A 10,185-nucleotide genomic window follows, 5' to 3' on the forward strand; every position below is an offset into this window, starting at 1 on the left:
TGAGATATGATTTTAAATCAGAATCTTGCTTTTAGGGTGTGTTGGGGTATCCAGGACTCGCTGTGATGGGAGTACTGGGTTCTGATGATGCCAAGTGGTCTTGGTTTCTGTTAGTAAGTTTCTTCCATTTGCCTTTCACCATCTGGTACTCTCTGGTGTGTACAGGGAAATGCCAGGGCCAGGAAGCAGGTGTGGGTGGGTTGGGGAGCAGAGTGTGCGGAGGGTATAGGGGCCTTTTGAGATAGCATTTTAAAAGTAAATGAAGAAAATATCTAATAAAAAAATAAATAAAATTTTAAAAAATGTTCTAGCTGTCTCTGACTGGAGCTTGTTCCTCCTGTGATTCTGTTAGCCTCTGTCAGCACTCCTGGGAGTCCAGCTCTTTCCTGAGTCTCAGTGGTCAGAGAACTCTCTGCAGGCAAGCTCTCCTCTTGCAGGGAAGGTGCACAGAATTCTGGAGCTCAGCTCTGCCTCCTGGCTGAATATGAAGGCCCAAAGGGACACTGTCCAAGAAGCTCTATTGCTTCTGCAGCCCACATGCTCTCTCGAATGGATTGGAGTCTGAGAGACCTGGGATACAAGATGGAGCTCTCACCTGAGTCCTCTTTAAAGAGAGCTACAGACTATTTTTGTGGTATTTTGGTGACTGTTTTTTACCCTTGTCTGGAGAGTCTACATGAGGTTAAGGTAGAGATTTATATTAATTGCATTGACAAAGGAAGTCTCAAAATAGCCCAGCAGAGACTTTATTCTCATGAAGAGCATCTTGAACAAGTGTAGCAAGCTTAGAAAGGAAAAATATAAAATATACGGTTTGAGTATTAAAGGGGCACCAGGAAGTGAAATGGAGCTGAATCCTATGTTCAAGGAGAGAGCAAATTAAGGGAGTGGGACTATACGGCAACATCCTACCCAGCTAAATTTAAATCCAGGCATGGTGGGACACACCTTTAATACCAGGAAACAGGCATACAGATCTCTGGGTTCAAGGTCAATTACTGACCAAGATCCAGGACACAAACTTAGGCAGTGAATGAGTTTGAAAACAGAAAACTAGTAATAACATAATAGAACAAGGGGGTCATGTTCTAGCCCTGTAAGCAGCAGAACTCAGCAGCTTCAGCCATGTGGCTCTGGTTATAGAGTGAAAAATAAAAGGGAATACTGGGACAATTGACACTGGTTAGCTGGAGCTAAGAAATTAGAAGGGATTAAGAAGAGACCAGTATCACTAAGGTGAAATCTTCTGGGAAGTGTTTTCTGTGAGCACAAAGAAGCTGTGTTTCCAAGATTTTTGAGATGCCAAAGCCATAGGATATCTGCTGAGGAATGCTGCTAGCAGGGAGTGGAACCAGCCCAGGAAAATAAGATTGTTGCAGTCAACAAAGAAGAAAAAGGAGTTGGAGATCTGAAGACCACTTTGACATCAAACATGGAGATACAGAGTTTGAAGTTTGCCCAGCTGGTTTCCCGTCTTGATTTGGAGATTACAGCTAAGTGAATGGATGGATCGCAGATGAGACTTTGAACTTTTAACAGTGTTGAGACTGCTATAGACTATAAGGACTTCTGAAGCTGGAATAAATGTTCTCTTATATTGCTATTGCTAGATATGGCCCCCATAGATTCAGCCTATAGGGGTCAGGAGGTGGAATGTGTTGGTTTGCATATGCTTGGCCCATGAAGTGGCAGTATTAGAAGGTGTGGCCTTGTTGGAGTAGTTGTGTTGTTGGAGTCCATCAAAAGACCCTCACTCAAAAAGACCACAGAAATCGCCATCGCTGCAAACCACAAGAGGTTTTTTTTTTTTTTTTTTTTTTTATTCCAACATGTTAGAGTCACACCTCTCAGCACGCAGGCCAGAGGAGGGACCCTGAATGAACAAAGAAAACACTTTTTATACCCTTTAAGGGGCAGATTTAGGCAACAGGGTAGCTGGCTTATTCTAATTGGTGTAGCAAGTAACCTTTTCAGGCATTGGTTGGTTTGTATAGGGTGACTAAGTAAACCTTTGGCCTAGTGAATCACTTCGACTGCCCTTATGGTGGGTTATTATGATTTGGTCAGTAAAGCAGGAGTACATTTTGAACTTATGGGTCAGCTACTAACATCACAGCTATTAACGTCACAGGGAATTCTAGCAAGGTCAGGGTGGTTTGTGATCTTTCTCAGAATTTAGTGTGGGGTGGGGTAGGGGAATTTCTCTGGGAACCTCTCTCTTGTTATGGTTATTTGTCTGAGAACAGCTTATTTTGTTTTGGCAGCTGTAGACTTAGTCATTTTGACCACTATGCTTCTGAAAGTCCCTTCAGAGGGGAAGGAGCGAGGTGGTCTTGAATTTATTTGAGATTCTACATTTCCCCCTTTTCCTCTGGTACATTTCAATCCTGAAATGATGTCTCAACTAGCCCAACTTGAGAACCATGCCATGTGAGAGCCCACTCCTGACACTTTTAATTACATTCTGCTAGAGCTGCAGAAAGGAACCTAGTAATTAACTGTCATCTGAGAGTCTTCACACCGAAGCTGATGGAAAGAGATGCAGAGACCCACAACCAAATATTAAGTGGAGCTCAGGGAATTTCACAAAAGAGGGGGAGAAAGGATTAAAGGAGCCAGAGGCTTCGAGGATACCACAGGAAGATGTCCTTGGAGACTCACAAGACCTGAGCTACCCATCAGGGATCGTACGAGAGGGGACTAGCCGTTCCACACACAGAGAATGGATGTGTAGCTCCATCTTCATGTGAGAACCCGTAACAGCAAGAGCAGGGTCTGTCTCTGACCTTTGTTTGCCTTCATATCACTTACCCTTAACTGGGCTACCTTGTCTAGCCTCAACAGGACATGTGCCTACTCTTACTGCATCTTGATAAGTCAAGGGGCTGATATCCATAGGAGGCCTGCCCTTCTTTGAAGGGAAGGTTAGGAGACATGGGAGGAGATCGGATGAAAGGTAGGGACTGAAAGGAGTGGTGGGAGCATTACCTGCAAAGGGGATTGAAAGTAAATAAATCAATTAAAATTATACAAAAAAAAAAAAAAAGTCCAAGCCAAAAAGGGGGGGGGGGAGAAAACATAGCTAAACAGAGAATTCTTAACTGAGAAAACTAGTAAGTCTCAGAAACACCTTAAGAAATGTTCAACATCCTTAGTCATCAGGGAAATTCAAATCAAAACAACCCTGAGATTCAACCTCACATCAGTCAGATTGACTAAGATGAAAAACTCAGGTGATGCTAGTGAGGATGTGGAGAAAGAGGAACATTTCTACATTGTTGGTGGGGTTGCAAGCTGGTACAACTACTCTGGAAATCAGTCTGGCAGTTCCTCAGAAAACTGGATGTAGTACTACCTGAGGACCTGCTACATCCACTCCAGGAGTGACTCACATTACAGGTTTAGGAACCTGGAAGCAGTCCTGAGGCAAAGAGTTTCATGGAAACTTAGCCTCCTGGAACCTTGGCATTCCCATAGCCCATATACTCAAAACCTGTCCCCATGTTAGTCTAGTGGATGGATCCGTGTGCTCTCTTTCAGTATTGGTTTATTATAAGTGCCTTTAAGGATTGATTTTGATATATAGCTAAGCCTCCACCAGTGTTCCAATGGTTTCTAGAAAGTCCTTGAGCTGACCCTGAGCTTGGAATTCAGTAAGATTGATACCTATTCAGTAACATTCAAATTTACCTCTGGTAGAGACAGTGAAAATAATCAGGCATTACAGTTTACTTGAATAGAGCTGGAAAGCTCAGGGTTATTCTACATAGTAATTACTTAGGACAATAGCTGAGTCACATCCAAACACAGGAATACACAATGGCCTTGGAAATAGGTGGGTTGTAGTATTATTCATGAAACGGTTAGTAGAATGGAATTCCCCTTGTGCAGATTTTTTTCACTAGGCCCAGAGGAATAGCATAATCAGGTATTTACTAAAGAACCTCCGGTGATGGGTTTAACAATAGACTTGCATTGTATCAGAGCATTCACCTGGCTCCTGTGTTTAGCTGATCTTAATTAGGGTTGTTCCTATTCTCAGTTGTAAGCAAGGCCTGGCTCCCGCAATCTTTTTATGTATATATTTTCTTTGTTTTGTGTTAAGAACCAGTATACCTTGACAGATGTATTCACCTAGCCTTCTTGTTTTTCTTCTGTATTAAAAGCCTGGTGTTTGCTTGGACAAAATACATTCAGATTCAGCACTCCCTTGTGTCTATATCCACTTGTCATTTCTTGCCAACTCTATGCCTGCCTGTAATGGGAACCCCAAAATTTTTTCCACGGATTGAGAGAGGCCGATTGAGCCCAGTCTGTGGCAAGGACCCACCTATTCCACTCCTGGGCATATACTCAGAAGATGCTCCAACATGTAATAAGGACACATGCTCCACTATGTTCAAAGCTGCCATAATTATAGTAGCCAGAAGCTGGAAACAACCCAAATGTCACTCAACAGAAGAATGGATACAGATAATGTGGTACATTTACTCAAACATTAAAAACAATGACTTCATGAAATTCGCAGGCAAATGGATGGAACTTGAGAATATCATCCTGAGTGAGGTGACTCAGTCACAAAGGAGCAAACACGGTATGTACTCGCTGATAAGTGGATGGTAGCCAAAAAGTTCAGAATACCTAAGGTCATTTCACAGACTGTATGAAACCTAAGAAGGAAGACCAAAATGTGGATGCTTCAGTGCATTTAGAAGAGTGAACAAAATACTCATAGGAGGAAATATCTCCACACAAAGTGTGGAGCAGAGACTGAAGGAAAGGCTATCCAGAGACTGCCCCACCTGGGGATCCATCCCATATACAGTCACAAAACCCAGACTTTATTGTGGATGCCCAAAAGTGTTTGCTGGTAGAAGCCTGATATGGCTGTCTCCTGAGAAGAGCCTGACAAATACAGAGGAGGAAGCTCACAGCCAACCACTGGACTGAGATCGGGAGTCCCCAATGGTGGAATTGGAGAAGGGACTGAAGGAGCTTAGGGGGTTTGCAGCCCCATGGAGGGAGCAACAGTGTTAACAGGCTAGATTCCCCCAGAGCTCCCGGGGACTGGACCACCAACCAAAGAGTACACATGAAGTGACCCATGGCACTGGTCACATATGTGGCAGAGGATGGCCTTGTTGGACATAGTGGGAGGAAAGGCCCTTAGGCCTTAGGGAGTTTGATACCCCAGTATAGGGGAATGCCAGGAACGGAGGATGGGAGTGGGTGGGGGCACCCTCATAGAGGCAGGGTAGGAGGGATGGGATGTGGGTTTCCAAAGGGGAGACCTAGAAAGGTGAAAACATTTAAGATGTAAATAAAGAAAATATCCAAGAAAAAATAAAATTTAAAAAAAAACATAGGGCTGAAATTGAGGGCTTTATTGTCTGAGCACTCAGGGAGGTGGCCAGCTCAGGATCTGAACAGTGTCCATGATGGGAAACTGTACAGCATTATTAAAGGATGAAAACACAAAGTGAGGGGGAGTTGGGTGGTCTGTAGCATTGTCTAATCATATTTTTTACCCAAGGGCTTGAGCGTGGTAATTTCCATTGGAAATTTATCCTTACTCGTGGCCAGCCAGTCATAGAAGGGAGTGTGTTGGTGGTTGGGCCTTAGCCAGGCTACCAGGTTTCAAGGTTCTTGACTCAGAGCCTTGCAGGTTTAGAGAAGAAAAGAGTAGACAAACTACAAGTAGTCAATTCGGGCATGACAAGCAATCACTTATATACACATATGTCTTGTGAATCTTAGGCAACTTCTCTCTTTACATTCTTTTCTCATTTACTGGTTAACAAACAAACAAGAAACATCTGGAAAAACATGATAGAAGTTGGTTTCTGGCCTGGAAACATGAACTTAGTTTGACCCTGGCAGCAAGATGAAGGTGTTATCCCCGAGATGGCTGGACTCAGACAACTATCTTCTTAAACCAACACATCCCCAATAACATATGGATGTATATTTCACAGGCATCAAAAGGCATTCTGCTTGTCATGATCAAGCAACTAAAATACTGTATTTATTCACTTGGCATCACATCGACTCAGTTCAATGTCCAGAAAGAAGGGAGCCAATATTGACCAAGGACAATATTGTTTTCTATAAGACATAAAAGTAAGGTGAGGTTAATGGTGTGACTTTGCTTAGTCTTAACCCCATAGCTAATCCTTTGTCTATTTCTAAATTTTCTTGAGCACCCACCTAATGAACATCTGCTTATAGATTGTTTTTATTGGTTCAGTGGCAGAAATAGAACAGTATAATATATAATCAATACTTCATCTTCAATCACAGCTTTAGTCACAGCTGCTAAAAGTACATGGAGAGTGGGTAGGAGCATTTTAAATACACTCACCTGTCTGACAGATGACCACATAGGATACCTCCTATAAATATGCCAAACATGAATAAAAATTTAGCAGCAGAATTAAGGACCTGAAATCCACACACCAGGTACCACTAAAAAATTACTGAATAATAATAATAATAATAATAATGCTTTTGATAAAAGCATTGAAATATGAAATATTTTATGAATTTGAAATGTCCCATAGTATGCATAGTAAAAGATATCCCTTTGAAATATCCAGTTTTTATATTTAAATTTTCTGTAAAACTTGAAAATTCCCTTTTAAAAAAAATTTAAATAAAAGAATGCATTTAGTTGGGTTAGCAACTTTCTCTTGTCTGTACCATCCCTAAAAATGAGTATAGTACACAATCAACTTTCAGGATTGTGAGGAGATAGTGAAGATTATGCAAAGTGACTATAATAGAAAATTTTGTAACTGACATAGGAAAGGAATATGGTGCGTAGAATATAAAACAGAAAACATAAAAACATAGCTTCATTTTGAACATCAGATCAAGGCACTATCAGGCTTCCCTCACCTACTCCTATATTATCTTAAGCATGAAGAGAGTGTGTTTGACCAAAAATAATTAGAAAAAAATGAGGATTTGAGGATTCCTGGATTAGGAAAATGTACTTATTTAGAGAGTAACATAGGCATGAAACTACAAGAGGGGGAGTCAGGCAAAATTGTTTGCTATGACAGTTAAGGGTGGAGAATAAGAAGTAACTGCATCCCCTTCTCTGTGAATTGCAACTTTCTATATTTTTCTTTTTATTAAATATTTTCTTTATTTACATTTCAAATGTTTTGCCCTTTTCTAGTTTCCCCTCTAAAAGCTCCCTATCCCCTTCCCCTTCCCCATCGCCTACCCACCCATTCCTGCTTCAAGGTCCTGGCATTCCCCTATACTGGGACAGATAACCTTCACAGGACAAAGGGAGTCTCCTCCCAGTGATGACTGACTATGCCATCCTCTGATACTTATGCAGCTAGAGCCATGAGTCCCGCCATGTGTTTTCATTTGTTGGTGGCTTAGTCCCAGGGAATTCCGGGGGTACTGGTTAGTTCATATTGTTCGTCCTATAGGGCTGCAAACCCCTTCAGCTCCTTAGGTACTTTCACTAGCTCCTTCATTGGGGACTAATGAAGTGTTCCATCCAATGGATGGCTGTGAGCATCCACTTCTGTATTTGTCAAGCACAGGCAGAGCCTCTCAGGAGACAGTTATATCAGGCTCTTCTCAGCAAGATCTTGTTGGCATCCACAATAGTGTCTGGTTTTGGTGGTTGTTTATGGGATGGATACCCAGGTATGGCAGTCTCTGGATGGTCATTCTTCAGTCTCTGCTCCACACTTTGTCTCTGTAACTCCTTCTATGGTTATTTTGCTCCCCATTCTAAGAAGGATAAAAGTATCCACACTTTGGTCTTCCTTCTTCTTGAGTTTCATGTGTTTTGCCAATTGTATGTTGGGAATTCCATGCTTCTGGGATAATATCCACTTATCAGTTAGTGTATATCATGTGTGTTCTTTTGTGATTGGGTTATCTCACTTATGATGATATCCTTGAGATCCATCCATTTGTCTAAGTATTTCATAAATTCATTGTATTTAATAGTTGCGTAGTACTCCATTGTATAAATGAACCACATTTTCTGTATGCATTCCTCTGTTGAGGGACATCTGGGTTCTTTCCAGCTTCTGGCTATTATAAATAAGGCTGCTATGATCATAGTGGAGCATGTGTCCTTATTACCAGTTGGAGCATCTTCTGGGTATATACCTAGAAGAGGTATTGCTGGATCTGCCCGTAGTACTATGACCAGTTTTCTGAGGAACCGCCAGACTGATTTCCAGAGTGGTTGTACCAGCTTGCAATCCCAGCAGCAATGGAGGGGTGTTCCTCCTTCTCCAAATCCTCTCCAGCATCTGCTGTCACCTGAGTTTTTCACTTTAGCCATTCTGACTGGTGTGAAGTAGCATTTCAGGGTTGTTTTGATTTGTATTTCCCTGATACCTAAGGATGTTGAACATGTTTTAGATGCTTTTTAGCTATTTGGTATTCCTCAGTTGAGAATTCTTTGTTTAGCTCTGTACCACATTTTTTAATATGGTTATTTGATTTTCTGGAGTCTAACTTCTTGAGTTCTTTGTACATATTGGATATTAGCCCTCTATTAGATGTAGGATTAGTAAAGATCTTTTCCCAAACTGTTGTCTTTTTGTCTTCTTGACAGTGTCCTTTGCCTTACAGAAGCTTTGCAATTTTATGAGGTCCCTCCCATTTGTTGATTCTTGATCTTATAGCACAAGTCATTGGTGTTCTGTTCAGGAATTTTTTTCCCTGTGCCTATATCTTCGAGGCTCTTCCCAACTTTCTCTTCTCTAAGTTTCAATGTATCTGTTTTTATATGAAGGTCCTTGATCCACGTGGACTTGAGCTTTGTACAAGAAAAGAATGGATCAATTCCCATTCTTTTACATGCTAAACTCCAGTTGAGTCAGTACAATTTGCTGAAAATTCTTTTTTCCACTGGATGATTTTAGCTCCTTTGTTAAAGATCCTTTGTTAACCCACCCATAGGTGTGTGGGTTCATTTTTACATCTTCAATTCTATTCCAGTGATCTACCTACCTGTTACTGTACCAATACCATGAAGTTTATATCAATATTCCTTTGTAGTACAGCTTGAGATAGGGGATACTGATTCCCCCAGTTCTTTTATTTTTGAGAATATTTTCGCTATCCTGTGTTTTTTGTTATTCCAGGTTAATTTGGAAATTTCTCTTTCTAAATCTATGAAGAACTGAGTTGAAATTTTGATGGAGATTACATTGAATAGGTAGATAGCTATAGGAAAGATAGCCATTTTTACTATATTAATCCTGCCAATCCATGAGCATGGGAGATCTTTCCATCTTCTGATATCTTCTTTGATTTCTTTCTTCAGAGACTTGAAGTTCTTATCATACAGATTTTTCACTTGCTTAGTTAGATTCACACCAAGATATTATAAATTATTTGTGACTACTGTGAAGTATGTCTGTCTCAGCCTGTTTATCCTTTGTGTAGAGAAAGGCCACTGATTTGATTGTATTCATTTTATATCCAGCCACTGTGCTAAAGTTCTTTCTCAGGTTTAGGAGTTCTCTAGTGAAATTTTTGGGGGTCATTAAGTATATTATCATATCATCTGCAAATAGTGATATTTTGACTTCTTCCTTTCCAATTTGTATTCCTTTGATCTCCTTTTGTTGTCTAATTGCTCTGGTTAGCACTTCAAGGACTATATTGAATAGGGAGGGAGGGAGTGGACATCCTTGCCTAGTTCCTGATTTTAGTGATATTGCTTCAAGTTTCTCACCATTTAGTTTGATGTTGGCTGCTGGTTTGCTGCTCATTGCTTTCATTATGTTTAGGTATGGGCCTTGAATTCCTGATCTTTCTAAGACTTATTATGCATGGGTGTTGGATTTTGTCAAATGTTTTCTCAGCATCTAATGAAATGATCATGTGGTTTTTATTTTTTCTTTGAGTTTGATTGTATAGTGGATTATGTTGATGGATTTCCATATACTGAACCATCCTTGCATCCCTGGGATGAAACCTACTTGATCGAGAAGATTATAGTTTTTTTTTATTTTCTTTATTTACATTTCAAATGCTATCCCGAAAGTTTCCTATACCCCTCCCCCCCCACCTCTGCTCCCCTACCCACCCACTCCCACTACTTGGTCCAGGCCTTCCCTTGTGCTGGGTCATATAAAGTTTGCAAGACCAAGGGGCCTCTCTTCCCAGTGATGGCCGATTAGGCCATCTTCT

This window comes from Mus pahari, unplaced genomic scaffold (genome assembly GCF_900095145.1).
Source record: "Mus pahari unplaced genomic scaffold, PAHARI_EIJ_v1.1 scaffold_10971_1, whole genome shotgun sequence".
NCBI classification, from domain to species: domain Eukaryota; kingdom Metazoa; phylum Chordata; class Mammalia; order Rodentia; family Muridae; genus Mus; species Mus pahari.